The 14,943-nt window shown below is 38.3% G+C and overlaps 1 pseudogene; it reads right to left on the bottom strand.

Annotated features, from left to right (window-relative positions):
• Window positions 1–660: 660 nt before the first annotated feature.
• On the bottom strand, window positions 661–9,451 carry LOC149219779 (beta-amylase 3, chloroplastic-like; annotated as a pseudogene).
• Between the last annotated feature and the right edge of the window lie 5,492 nt (window positions 9,452–14,943).

The following is a 14,943-nucleotide window of genomic DNA, read 5'->3' as shown; positions in this document are numbered from 1 at the left end:
TATGATACTTTCATTAGTGAAAACAATTCCTTAATGGAAGTTTCTTTATACAAATATTTGGGATTTCTATGATACTTTCATTTATGAAAACAATTTCTTGGTGGAAGTTTCTTTATACAAATAATTGGAATTTCTATGATACTTTCATTTATGAAAACAATTCCTTGATAGATATTTCTTTATACAAATATTTGAGATGTGGCATTTATTTTAAATTCAATCGAAATTTAACATCTATTTTGAGTTCAATTGGAATTATAGCATTGAAGGGAATTTTTTTTACAAAATTTACTATAAACTTGAAAATTATAAATCAATCAACCTTTACAAATAAATAAATAATCTATTAAATAATTATCTAAAATTTCAAAACTTTGAATATTCATGGCTAATAGATAGATTCAGTCTTCACACTTATTAGTACAGGTTACGAAAACCTTTTGTTCATGATATAAACTCGACTTTACAAATAGTAATATAGTTATACAAGGTATTGAGTATTCCACTCATATAAATATTTATACAGTATGTAGAGGATTCTACTCATATAAATGGCTCACATCGATGGAATTGACGATGAATCGCTCGATAAATAAAAGCATGCCCCCACACCTATTATGTGCAAACATATTCTATGTTGTGACGAATTTTAATACTGTATCCAAACTTATTGATAAATTTGGAAACAAAATACCATTACCATATAATACATTCTCTGAACTATTCACTTTGGTGGGTGGGCAGATTGAAGACTAAAGCTAAGCGTGCATAAGAGCTGCGACGTCATTTCTCAGATACGCAGCGGCATTGAACTTGAGCTCCGTTTGATAGCGATCCTCTTCTCCTTGCCTTAGTGTTTGTCCCTCGCTCATATTCCTCACAAACCACACGAAGCGACGCCAATTTGCGCTCTCAAACATTTGCTGGTTCATCCTCAGATACGTGAAAGCACACATCTGGGACTCGCTATCGTTAGTACCATGCAGCCTTAGGTTTGAATTGTGCATGATTTGGGTGTATTCACTTCCATCAAACCTCTGCAACGCATTCTCCCCAGCAAGGCCCACACCTGTTTTCCTCGTAGCAACAGTAACCTGCCTCAGAAGCCCCTATGGACTGCACCGTGCATGCTGTGGCTGCTCCTCATCTTTCATCTCAAAGCAGGTGAAGTTGAGAACAACTCGGTGTTTCTTAAACAGAAGAGCAATTGGAAGATACCCATCGCTTTGTCTCCTGTTATAGTACCCTGCAGTCAGCTCCGCAGCATGAGATTTCGAGCCGTAGTGCCAGTGGATCCCTGCAACCTTTCCAGATAATTTGGCACCGCTGCCCTTGAAAACGCCTTCTGCAGCACTCAGAATTCTGTCACCATGAACAAGTAACATTTCCGAATACCAACTGAGAAAGAATCTGCCATAATCGGTGTCCCATGTTCCTTCTCTCCGAAAGAAGCCAGCGTCTTCCGGAAACTGGTTATAATTCCCTGAATCGCGAGGGCAGTCTAGCCCCCAATTGCTGTTCCCAACAGCTTCTGCACAGGCTCTTAAGCATGCCTTCATGTACTGTACAAAAATTGGATTCCAAACATTTAGGTGATCATAGTAATTTTTAGGTGATTCCAAACATAGAAACATATTGGATTCTCCCATTTGTGTCACAGATTTAAAATTCCCATTGTCCAGGAAAAGTAAAGCGGATTTACCTTGTCATAGCACTGAAATTCACCAATCCCAGGGAATCGCCAGGTGCCATTGCTTTCAGGATACGAGGGATATCTCAGTTCCCCACAAGGCCCCATTCCAACTTGAATTTCCTGCGTGTGTGCCAAACTCACATTCTCAAGAAGAAAACAAAACAAAACAAAACCTATTTGGATCAACCGTAGACTGGAAATGGAAATTAAATCTACGTTTCAATTAATTGGAGAGAGAATTAGATGGGCATACCACTATGACCTTTCCAAGCATATTTCTGAACGTATCTCTAAACTTCTCATATAATTTACGTATACTTGAATCGACGTTCTTCCCTTAAGCACAGGCAGGGTGTCGCATCCTAACGAGATATACTCTTTGTTTCTCCTTCCAGCCTTATCTGTGTATACCAAATCTGGATTACTCTCGACTTCTTCCAAAGCCCAGCGAGGTAAGGGATACTACATCCACAACAGAACAAACAATCATTCAATCTCTCATCGCACACCTATGTTGAAATGTAATTTCCACTGGAGCATTGCCGAAATCTGCCATGGCAATGGTGACCACAAACAGGCTTTTGTTCCGGAAAACCGCTGAGCCTTATCGCACCGCGTTTCTCCAAGCGGTGGTATTCTCTTAAATGGATCCGATAAAACCCAGTGCTGACGCGTGTCCTCAGTATATTTTGCAAAACCACCTTTTATCGGGACGTAACGTTCGTTTGGTTTGGGCGAGCGATAACCGTTTGATTAAAGTGAAGACTGTCCACCGTCCGATTAAGCCAAAGTTGATATACAGGCCTGCAATAAGGATTTACGTGAAGTTTTGGGTTTGACCGCCGTTGGCTTCAGTGAAGAAATTAATGGTATTTACTCCTATTTGTAGATTGTAGGTAAATGTTTTTAATTTTATTATTTGTTTAAATCACGGAAGTATGGGCATAGCTAATAGTATTTTAATTATGTTGTTTTTAATTATTCACGGGAGTATGATAGGTAAAAGTGTGAAAGTGTATGTGTAAGTTTTTTTTGTTAAGAAAATATAGGGGGAGCATGTAATAAAGATAGGAGCAGCAGCGTGGGTATTTTTCTTGTTCGTTGTATTTTTCTTGTTCGTTGAGCAATGAAAGAAAATTCGCAGCAACGAATATAATGTAATGTTTTTTTTTGAAATGTAATGTGAAATATACACAACAGTGTAAAATCCAAATGGTTGTTCGTTGAAGAAATAGAAATATGCAGCAGCTCGTGAGTGAGGAGTGAAAAGTAAGGAGCAAAATTTTACAGCGGTAAATCCATGTAATTTTTTTATTTTACAGCAGTAAATGTAGAAGGAAATTTTTACGCACAGTAGTGTAAAAATTTCTAAAAGAGATAGAGTAATTTTTTTTTGAAGTTCTTGGTGAATCCCTCTGTTAAGAGGATGAAGTTTGTATCAGGCAGTTTATTAATGAATATAAAGTTTTTATGTGTGTGAAAAACTTTGAGCTTCCAGCAATCTATTTTAAGCTTCCCTGTGTTAAAGATCCTGTGGCAAAAATAGAGTATTACTCTCTGTTCAGTTATTTTGTTTTGGAATTTACCAGAAAATTACCAACAGTGGTATCAGAGCTTGTCCAGGCTCTTTGAAGGTGTCAAAGAAGCTGAAGGAAGGATTTTTTTTGCTGCAGCAACTTCTCCAGCAGAGTGAAGACTCAATCAAAAAAGTCCAAGGTATTTCTCAAACTAGTTTTTTGTGTTGCTGTTGAAGACAATCAGTTATTTTTGAAAAACACAGTCAAGTATTTTGAAGAGTGCAAGAATGGTCGGCTCCAGCACCAGCACTAGCATGGGTATCTTTAATACTCAGCTCCCACAGTTTAATGGGAAAAACTATGACTATTGGGCAATAATCATGAGAGCCCTGTTTGCCTCACAAGATTTATGGGAACTTGTTGAATATGGGTTTGAAGAACCAGGAGATGAAGATGAGTTTAATAGATTAACTCAGGCAAAGAAAGATCTATTGAAGAGCAATAAGAAGAAGGATTCCAAAGCCCTCATATTTTTGTATCAAGCAATGCATGAGAGTATGTTTCCAAGGATAGTAGCAACCAAGACATCAAAAGAAGCATGGCAAGCTCTTAAGACAGCCTATCAAGGCATGGAGAAAGTGAAGACAACAAAACTATAGTTGTGGATGAGAGATTTTGAGAACCTGTGCATGAAGGAGTCAGATAATATTGACTCATTCTCACACATGTGATTGGTCTGGTTACACAGATAAGGTCTCATGGAGAAACTCTTGAAGAAAGGAGGATTGTGGAGAGAGTATTGAGGATATTACCCTCAAGGTTCGATGTGATTGTCACCACCATAGAAGAGACAAAGGATTTCACAAACTTCTCAATTGATGAACTACATGCATCACTGATAACACATGAGTAGAGGTTGAGTAGAAATGAAAACTCATCTCTAGATCAAGCCTTCAAGACCCAGATGTCCTTTGGAAGAGGAAGATGTCAAGGCAGAGGAAACAAGAGAGGAAGAGGCAGAAGCCAAAACGGAGGTGGAAGGAACAATCCAGCAAATGCTCAAGGAAGAGGCAGTAATCCAAATCAGAACCAAGGCCAAGGTAGCAACCAACAAAGTGGACAACATCATGCTCAAGGACAAAGGTATGAAAAATCCAATGTCCAATGTTATTACTGTAAAAAATATGGGCATTATGCAAATGAATGTAGGAAGAAACAGCATGATATGAATAATAGATCTAGTGCAAATATCACTAGAGAAAATATCAGCCAAGATAATGTGCTTTTAGCTTGTAATATGGCTGAAACAAAGAGTGATGATATATGGTTTCTAGATTCCGGTTGCAGTGACCATATGAGAGGAAACATAGCCTTGTTTTCCAATTTAGATCAGAGTGTGAAGTCACAAGTCACACTTGGGACTGATAGTAAAATTTCTGTTATGGGAAAAGGAGAAGTAAAAATATTTACAAAGAAAGGTGAAAAGAAAACCATAGCAGATGTCTATTATGTTCCTGGAATGAAGTGTAACCTCTTGAGTATTGGACAACTTGTTCAAAAGGGTTACAATGTTTTCTTTGAGAATGATGTATGCACCATCATGGATAGAGTACCCAGCAAAAGATGTATTGCTGAAGTGAAGATGATGAGGAACAAAATGTTCCCTCTCAGAATAAAGGCAGATTTAAAAAACAAAGAAGTAATTGCAGCAGTGACACAAGAGGCTTTCCAAAGCGTACCAAAGGATGAAAATTGGTTGTGGCACTTGAGATTTGGACATTTCAACTTTGGAGGTCTTAACTTGTTGAGTAGAAAATGAATGGTAAGAGGATTACCATTGATAGAGAAACCAGACAGCCTTTGTGAAGGTTGTATCTTGGGGAAACAACATAGAGAAAGTTTTCCATCAGGGAAAAGCATAAGGGCAAAGGCACCCTTAGAGATTGTCCACTTAGAATTATGTGGACCAATGCAAACTCCATCACTAGCAGGCAACCAATATTTTCTAACATTCATTGATGATTTCACCAGAAAGACTTGGGTTTATTTCCTGAAAAACAAAAGTGAAGTGTTTGAAAAATTTCACAATTTCAAAGCAGTTGTAGAAAATCAAAGCGGGCTGCATATCAAAGTTCTAAGAACTGACAGAAGAGGTGAGTATATCTCCAAGGAATTCCTACGGTTTTATAGAGAAAATGGAATACACAAACAATTTACCACAAGGTACACCCCGCAGCAAAATGGAGTTGCTGAAAGGAAGAATAGGACAATCATGGATATGGCGAGGAGCATGTTGAAGGCAAAGCATTTGCCAAATGATTGTTGGGATGAAGCTATACACTGTGCAGTGTATATTTTGAATATATGCCCAACAAAAGCATTCATGAACAGAGTGCTGGAAGAAGCATGGAGTGGGAGAAAGCAAGGAGTCACCCACATGAAAGTTTTTGGATGTGTGGCTTATGCACACATTCCAGATCAACTAAGGAAGAAGTTGGACAACAAAGGGGAGAAATGTATTTTCATTGGATACAGCGAGGAATCCAAAGCTTACAGGTTGTATATCCCATCTACCAAGAAGTTTTTTGTGAGCAGAGATGTTCAATTCATTGAGGAGGAAGCTTGGGATGGAAGCATAGAGAAAACAGTGAATGTTAAAAACTATTTGTCTCATAATGAAGATGATGAGGAGATGGCTGAAATATATCCCCAAAAAGCAGCGCCAACACAAGGACAGCAAGAGACACCCTTGAGGAGAAATGAAAGTGCTTCTCCAAGCACACCACAAGGAGGAAATTCAAGTGCTTCTTCAAGCACTTGCACACCAAATGAAAGAGGTAAGAAGTTCATAAATTTAAGTGAAATTTATGAACAAGAGGTAGCAAATGAAGGTATGAATTCTTTATTTGCTTTATATTGTCATGTTGATGACCCTATTCATTTCGAAGATGCAATTAAGGATAAGAAATGGATAGAAGCTATGGATGAGGAAATCAATGCCATAGAAAGAAACAAGACATGGGATTTGGTTGAACTACCAAAAGGAAAAGAAGTCATTGGAGTCAAATGGGTTTACAAGACCAAGAGTAATGCTGAAGGCAAAATAGAAAGACACAAAGCAAGACTGGTTGTCAAAGGATACAAGCAGCAGTATGGGAGAGACTATGAGGAAAATTTTGCACCGGTTGCTAGAATGGAAACAGTGAGAGCAGTGCTATCCATAGCAGCACAAAACAAGTGGAAAGTTTACCAAATGGATGTGAAGTCAGCATTCCTAAATGGAGTGTTAATGGAAGAGGTTTACATTGAGCAACCTCTAGGCTATGAAAAGAAAGGCCAAGAGCACAAAGTGTGCAGATTGAAGAAAGCTCTTTATGGGCTGAAGCAAGTGCCAAGAGCATGGTACAATAGGATAGATTCCTATCTACTAGAAAAATAATTTGAAAAGTGTGAGAGAGAACCCACCCTCTACATCAAAGAAAATGATGGTAAAATACTAATTGTTGTGTTATATGTTGATGATGTTATTTTCACAGGTAATGATGATCATCTCATTGAAAACTTCAAAATAGTCATGAATGAAGAATTTCAAATGACTGACATGGGTTTGCTGAGATACTTCTTAGGAATAGAAGTAGATCAAAATGAAAATGAGATTTTTATCTCACAGGAAAAATATGTTAATGAAGTGTTGGAAAGATTTAATATGCAAGAGTGCAAGGCAACAATCACCCCCACAGTGATGGGATTAAAACTCAGCAAAGAGGACAACAGCAAGGATTTTGATCCTAATTTGTACAAGAGCATAGTTGACAACCTCATGTATTTGACTACAACTAGGCCAGATATAATGTTTGCTGTTAGTTTAATTTCCAGATTCATGGAGAGGCCAAAATAAGCACACTGGCAGGCAGCAAAAAGAATTCTGAGGTATGTTAAAGGTACTAAAAGATTTGGGATTTTATATACTCCTTAAGAATGTTCATATTTAATTGGATACACTGATAGTGATTGGGTTAGAAGTGTAGATGATCGGAAAAGCACATCCGATTATGTTTTTCACATGGGTTCAGGAGCCATTTCATGGGCTTCTAAGAAACAACATATTGTAGCATTGTCTACAGCAGAGGCTGAATATGTGGTAGCTACAGTAGCAGCATGTCAAGCAGTTTGGATGAGAAGGATGTTAAGGAGCTTAGGTCAAGAGTAGACAAAAGCAACGGTAATTTTTTGTGACAATAGCTCAGCTATTGCATTATCCAAGAATTCGGCGTTTCATAAGAGAACGAAACACATTGACACAAGGTTTCATTACATCAGGGAATTGGTAAGCAGTGGAGAAATTGTTTTAAAACATTGCAGGACTCAAGAATAGGTCGTAGACATTCTGACCAAGCCATTGGACCAGAAAAGTTTTGAATTTTTGAGGAAGTGTTTGGGTATTACTGATAACCCAGCAGTTGAAATTAAAGGGGAGTGTTGAAATGTAATTTCAACTGGTGCATTGCCGGAATCTGCCATGGCAACGGCGACCACAAACAGGCTTTCGTTCCAAAAAACCGCTGAGCCTTATCGCACTGCTTTTCTCCAAGCGGTGGTATTCTCTCAAATGGCCTTGATAAAACCCAGTGCTGACGCATGTCCTCAGTACATTTTGCAAAACCACTTTTTATCGGGACGTAACGTTCGTTTGGTTTGGGCGAGCGATAACCGTTTGATTAAAGTGAAGACTGTCCACCGTTCGATTAAGCCAAAGTTGATATATAGGCCTGCAACAAGGATTTACGTGAAGTTTTGGGTTTGACCGCCGTTTGTTTCAGTGAAGAAATTAATGGTATTTACTCCTGTTCGTAGATTGTAGGTAAATGTTTTTAATTTTATTATTTGTTTAAGTCACGGAAGTATGGGCATAGCTAATAGTATTTTAATTATATTGTTTTTAATTATTCACGGGAGTATGATAGGTAAAAGCGTGAAAGTGTATGTGTAAGTTTTTTTTGTTAAGAAAATACAGGGGGAGCATGTAATGAAGATAGGAGCAGCAATGTGGGTATTTTTCTTGTTCGTTGAGCAATGAAAGAAAATTCGCAGCAGCGAATATAATGTAATGTTTTTTTTTGAAATGTAATGTGAAATATACACAGCAGTGTAAAATGCAAATGGTTGTTCGTTGAAGAAATAGAAATATGCAGCAGCTTGTGAGTGAGGAGTGAAAAGTAAGGAGAAAAATTTTACAGCGGTAAATCCATGTAATTTTTTTTTATTTTACAGCAGTAAATGTAAAAGGAAATTTTTACGCACAGTAATGTAAAAATTTCTAAAAGAGACAGAGTAATTTTTTTTTTAAGTTCTTGGTGAATCCCTTTGTTAAGAGGATGAAGTTTGTATCAGGCAGTTTATTAATGAATATAAAGTTTTTATGTGTGTGAAAAACTCTGAGCTTCTCCAGCAATCTATTTTAAGCTTCCCTGTGTTAAAGATCCTGTGGCAAAAACAGAGTATTACTCTCTGTTCAGTTATTTTGTTTTGGAATTTACCAAAAAATTCCCAACAACCTATATATATAGAAACATACTTAATTCACTGTACATTAAGAATGTTAACAAAAGATTAAGACAACAATATGCTTACTTGCAAGTGTCGCCCACGTTTCCTCCACATTGATGGAATGACATTACAGCCTGAAGCTTCAACCCATGCTTGCTAACCATTTCAACAAGTTCCTTATATGCAGACCAATTGTAGTTACCAGGGCCATCTTTCTCTACCAAACCCCACCACACGTCCACCATTACTCCTTCCACTCCTCCACTTTTGAGCGCCATGAGGCTAGCATTCAGGGCGTGCTTTCGATTAAGGGTGCCATTAGCTTTCACCGTATCTAGAGGCAGCATCACAAAAACCGGCACTCCTTGAATCGCTACTTCACTAATAGCAGGGCTTTGGTGCATCGACTCTTTTTCAACAACAGTCTGGGTTTGCACACTGTAGGCCTCACACAGCACGGTCCTCTGACGCTGTGAAATTCTCAAAGGCAGTTTTATGTCATTCATTCGACAAACTTCTTTCCTGGGATTTTTGAGGCATATCTTCGAACCGTCTACTTGCTCCGCAAAACATTCAGAGCGACAGAAGATGGTATTGCTAGAATTGGAAGGACATGTAAAAATCATACTAAACATTTTCTACAGATCTATGGGCAGCTTAACAGAGCAAATTCTTAAGAGACTCTGACAACTGCTATTACTAAGGCAAGCAAACGGATGACTTCGGACCCTGCTGGAGGTTTATTCTTATAGGAGGTAGGCATGGCTACTGAAATTTCGGAGCAGCCCACCACAGGCAAAAGGCCAAGTATGTGGACTCCCCAACTGACATAAAATTAGTGGTGAAATTGATGCCATAACTGCAGACAAAAGCTAAGACAAAGGCTTAACTCAAAATTCTATCCATCCAAACCGAAAAAGAGATGGAAAGAGATCAAATTGGAAAAGAAATGTAGGTGCCACGTTGATACAAGTACCAACTAACACAATATATTTTATAGAATCTGTATTTTATGTGGGTATATATCAATCTGATTTCATCCACGTATTCGCTGAATATCAATCTGATTTCGTTCGTCCACGTATTCGTTGAATCTTGATTTGATTTATTACGTTAACTGAAAGATTTAAGTCCAAGTCACGATATCAAAGAAAGGGGCACCGATTTGATCAGGATATTTTTAACACAAATATTTGAATCGCAGAATCCTTACCTGGTGAGAAGAAAGTTAAGCACGGAGCCTTCATACTTGAAGACACAATATGCATACATGAACCATAGCGAAGGTAAGGTCGTTGTGCTAGGGTCTTCATTCGTTCGCCATTAAATGGACGATGTCCGTTGTTATTCCTCAATGGAAACTCTATAAGTTACTCTAACGGTTGAGCAATACATAATTTAGAAAGTAAGGGTTGAGAGGCCAATATCTCTTGGAGAGCTAAAATTCTTATTGCTCAGTGAAGGACTAATTCTCATCAACTCCGTTGTGAAACAGGGAGCTGGAAAAGGCCAAAGGAAGTGTGGGAGGAAAAGGTATGCATTTTTTGTTCTTTCGGAAAAGTGGAAACAGAAAAACATTTCATTTTAGAATGTGAGGCCTTCAAAGACAACAGGGAAAGTTATGCAGATATGCTGGCAGCTAGCTCTTGGGATAATCTATTTAGCGAGAGGTTTGTCGAGAAGAACATTTATTGTGAAACTTCACAGAAAAAGGGCCGAATACATACATCAAGAAGATGAAGAAGCAATCTATCCAATAGGCTATTTTTAGCCTGGTGGATGTTAAAATAATTTCTTTCTTTCTTTCTTTCTTATACTCCCTTCCCAAAGCATTTTAACTTTTGCACTATTTAAACTTCGAAGCTATGATTATATGGCAGAACTAATAGTCTTATCCGGATGCGGATAAGGGTAGTTTATATGGGCAGGTTTAAATAAGTGGTTATGCTTATGAATAAAGTTAATCAAAATATAAATTTACGTATTATTTACTTAAAATATAGAGTGGGAAAATATTTGTAAGAAGCTAGAGTGATTATTAATTAGCATTTACCTTAAAAGGTGCAAAGGGCACATTGATAGTCGTTGATAGTTGATAGTGGTTCGGGTTATTTTATCCATTGAAGTAAAATTTCTACCCAAAGGTTGTGTTAATAGGTATTAATTTGAAAATTATGGTTGAGAATAAGATTTGTACTTATTAATTTCAAATTCATCAAAATATGTATTGTGAATCTCTTTGCATGCAAGTTAAGGAAGTGAAACTGCTTGATAATCACTTTGGTTTTATGCCCAACAAACCTTAACACCGTTATGAGTGGTAACAAACCTTAAACTAGTTTAACCAATTAAAGTAACATGTATAGTATTTGTAGCTTTTTAAGAGGACAAAAAAGGTTGCTACTTGTTACAAAATATTCAATTTCCTATAAAGTAGGTTAATGATTAGCCTTTTTAGTGATGCATGTCAAAATGTTTATTCAATATAACTATTTGGTTGTTTTTTGACCCTTCGAATATATATACAAGAACATTTCAAATATAAGAAGGATATGTGAGCCCTAACAATGAAAACCATTGTGTTTAGTGCCAAATTAAAATAAAGAGGGGTAGGGAAAATATACACCATTACTTTGATACACATCCTACTCCCCTGGATATATAAAAGGACTCACTAATGGCAACGAGGATGATCATTGACTAATAGACACTTGTTAAGCCTAGCTCACAATCTAGAACTCTAGAGATGGAAAGAGGGGTGTGTTTGGAGGAGTTAGAAGCCTGTCTGACAATCTAAATCCAAGTCTGACATGTACCTCAACGTCAATGATAGATATCTCTACTTCACATGAATAACCAACATATGAAATATACATCCTCAAGCTTTGCAACTTTGAGATCTATGTGAGGTCCAGACTTAAAAGGTTGGTGCTAACTTTAAATCATTTCCAATTTAAAAGGTAGCATCATGAAAAAATGGGGATAAAAAAGGATTGGGAAAACTTACCCTGCACTCAACACGTACTTCACTCATAAAATAGCTAGATATATAGCTCATAATTTAACAAAAACATAAAATAGAGAAAAAAACAAAGAATGTAGAGTATAATTAATGCGATCATAAATATTCAATTTCAATTTCTCTTTGATATATGTATGCACTTGTTTATAAATTACATAATCAACATCATAACTCATGCCTTTTGCTTGCAAAACTTTCAATTCTGGAACCTATTCTTTTTTCCCCTTGGAAAAATCATAATTTTCATTAGTAAAGGAAAATTACATATTGTAGATGCACAAAAGCATATGTTGTATGTGAGGTAGATAGCCTATCAGGTAAGAGGTATCAAAAATAGTGCAGTGTACTCCACGCAGGGAGACACTATGCTTCAACAATTAGTTCAAAAAAGGCTCTATGCAGAGAGTTATATATGACTGTCATTGTGCATAATTGATAACTTAAAAGACATTAATATTATTTACATAATAAAAAATAAGCAGGCTCCATCTGAGCCAGTTAATCTGTAAGGTCCATGAAAGGTCGATGGTAGTACTGATAGTGTGCACCATCCCTCTGCTCCTGGATCAGCCAAGTACCGAGAGGCTTGAACGCAACTTCCTTGGATAGTAAATCGGCAGATGAGTTGCATTCCCTGTATATATGATGACAGACAAAAGTGTCAAGAAGAGTAATGAGTCGATGAGTCTCATCCAAAATAGGTCTCAGAGTATAAGCATAGCAGTTAGATGTTTTATTTATCCAATTGCAAACAATTTTTGAGTCACCAAACAATTGGAGGTTCCTGCAATGTTTTTCCAGAGCATATTGTATGAGATATTTGGCTGTTATTAGTTCAACAAAATTGTTTGTGCCCCTCCCTAGGCCCATTTGGATGTGGAAGTGATGAGATTCAGAAAGGTATAGAATGGCTTCCCCCCCATAGCCATCTTCTTGAGCTGAACCATTGATGCCCATGGCTGAGAGTGATTGATGATTTCAGGGATGATGTGCCAGGGAGTAGTGTTTTCCTCTTCATCAGGCATGGTATGATAATATGTCAAGATGCGAGCAGTGATGGAGGGCTAGTGTGGAGCAATGTCCTGAAAAATGAGTTGGTTGCGAGCGATCCAAATTGTCCAATAGATGAGAAGTGGAAGGTTCCTGGCTTTTGTCGGAGAAGCAGTTGTCCACCATGTGGTCCAGGCCTCCTTTACAGTCTGGCCCTGCCAATGGCACTAGGTGGGGATAGTCAAAAGGATAGAGTTCCAAAGTTCCTTAGTGGCCGGGCAAGCAAGAAAGAGATGGTTTGTATCTTCGGTGCTATTCTTGCACAGGAAGCACCAGAAAGGTCCATGTTGTGCTCTTTTGATTAAGTTGTTGCCCGTGGGGATCTTGTTCTTCAGAACTGCCCACATGAGTAACCGAGTCCTAGGGGGTGCTTTTAATTTCCATATACTTTTCCACCAGAGTTCACAAACTAGTGGTCTATGGGTATCAACTAAGACCAGATATCCCTCTTTGGGGGAATATCTCCCATTTTTTGCATGTGCCCAGATTAGCTCGTCCTCCCCTTCAACAATTCTGATATGAGATTCAGTTAGGGTTGTTGTGTATTCCTCCCAGTGTTGTAGCCAGAGTTGTGGAATGTGCAATGCATGAGCAAATTTCCATGCTTGCTATGAGAAAGTGGTGTGTTTGGTATCCACAATGTGGTTAATATGGGTGATACCTGCATTTGTGAGGTGTAGCTTAAGTGTATTAGGTAACCTATGTGCGTTACCACATTCAATCCAGGAATTGACACCAATTCTCACTGATGTGCCAGATTGGATTCTCCAGGTGAGACCCTTGCGAATAATGTGCATCGAATTAAGAACTGCTTTCCAGATGATTGATATCCCTGATTTATTCCACTACAGCTGTTGAAGCTAGTCCATCAGGTTTAGGGGGGCTATGTATTTTGAATAGGCCACCTTAGTCCACAGGCTGTTTGAGGTGATTAGTTTCCATCCAAGCTTAGCTGCCAGTGCAGAGGAGAAGTCATCTAGCCTTTTTATACCCCACCCTCCCCATTTGTTTGGGAGAGAAAGCACCTCTCATTTGGCCCAGGCATATATTCTCCCTGGTTGATTGCCTTTCCATAGAAACCTGTAGCAAATATTTTGTATTCTGGAGAGTATACCTCTGGGTATCCATGCCAGAGACATCCAATACACCGGGGTGGCTTCCAGAATAACTTTGATAAGAACTAGTCTGCCTGCTCTGGACAGGTACTTGTGGTACAAAATGTTGAGTCTCTTTTCCATCTTAGATATTAACCAAGTCCAATATGCTATCTTATAGCCATGGGGCTTTAACCTGTATCCCAGATACCTTAGACCATCATCCATGTGGAGTAGAGTAAAAGGAAATATGTGCAGAGCATACTGTATCTCATGGGGAGAGCATCTAGTGGCTGTAATGGTGGACTTGGTGTTGTTTATGACCATTCCTGAGGCCACTTGAAATAAAGAGAAGGTGTTCTGCAGTGTAGTCAAGTCCCCAATGCCTCCATTGAGAAAAATCAGTACATCGTCCACAAAGAGTAAGTGTGTCAGGGTGCATCTGTCAGTAATTTTGATGCCTTTAAGCCTTCCCCTGCTATGATCCTCTTTTATGAGTCTGCTGAGCCCTTCCATAATGAGTAGAAATAGTAATGATGACAAAGGGCAGCCCTGCCTGAGTCCTCTTTCAGAGTGAAAGAAGGGCGATGCCACCCCATTTACAAGGACACTAAAAGATACATTAGTAATACAACACATAATCCATTTTATAAACTCATAGGGGAAGCCTAGATGAGTTAGGAGCATTCTAATGTAGAGCCAACTAACTCTGTCAAAAGCTTTTGAAAGATCTACCTTTAGAATCATACCTTTCAGCTTCTTCGTCTGGATGGAGTGCAGTACTTCTTATGCAGTCCCAATAGCCTCATGGATCTATCGATCTTGTAGGAAGGCAAATTGCTTAGATGAAATGTGGGTGGAAAGAATTGGCCGGAGGTGATATGCTATAATTTTGGTGATGATCTTGTATATGCAATTGCACAGGGAGATGGGGTGGAAGTCATCATAGGAGGCAGGGTTGTCTGATTTGGGGATGAGGGCGATGAAAGTAGTATTGAAAGCCTCATACATCTTCCCATT

The sequence above is a fragment of the Pinus tabuliformis genome, chromosome Q, assembly GCF_031772625.1.
Source record: "Pinus tabuliformis cultivar Carrire ecotype Pingquan chromosome Q, CPIR1, whole genome shotgun sequence".
NCBI classification, from domain to species: Eukaryota; Viridiplantae; Streptophyta; class Pinopsida; order Pinales; family Pinaceae; genus Pinus; species Pinus tabuliformis.
The sequence above is the reverse complement of the archived record's forward strand: the minus strand, read 5'-3'. Positions and strand labels throughout refer to the sequence as shown.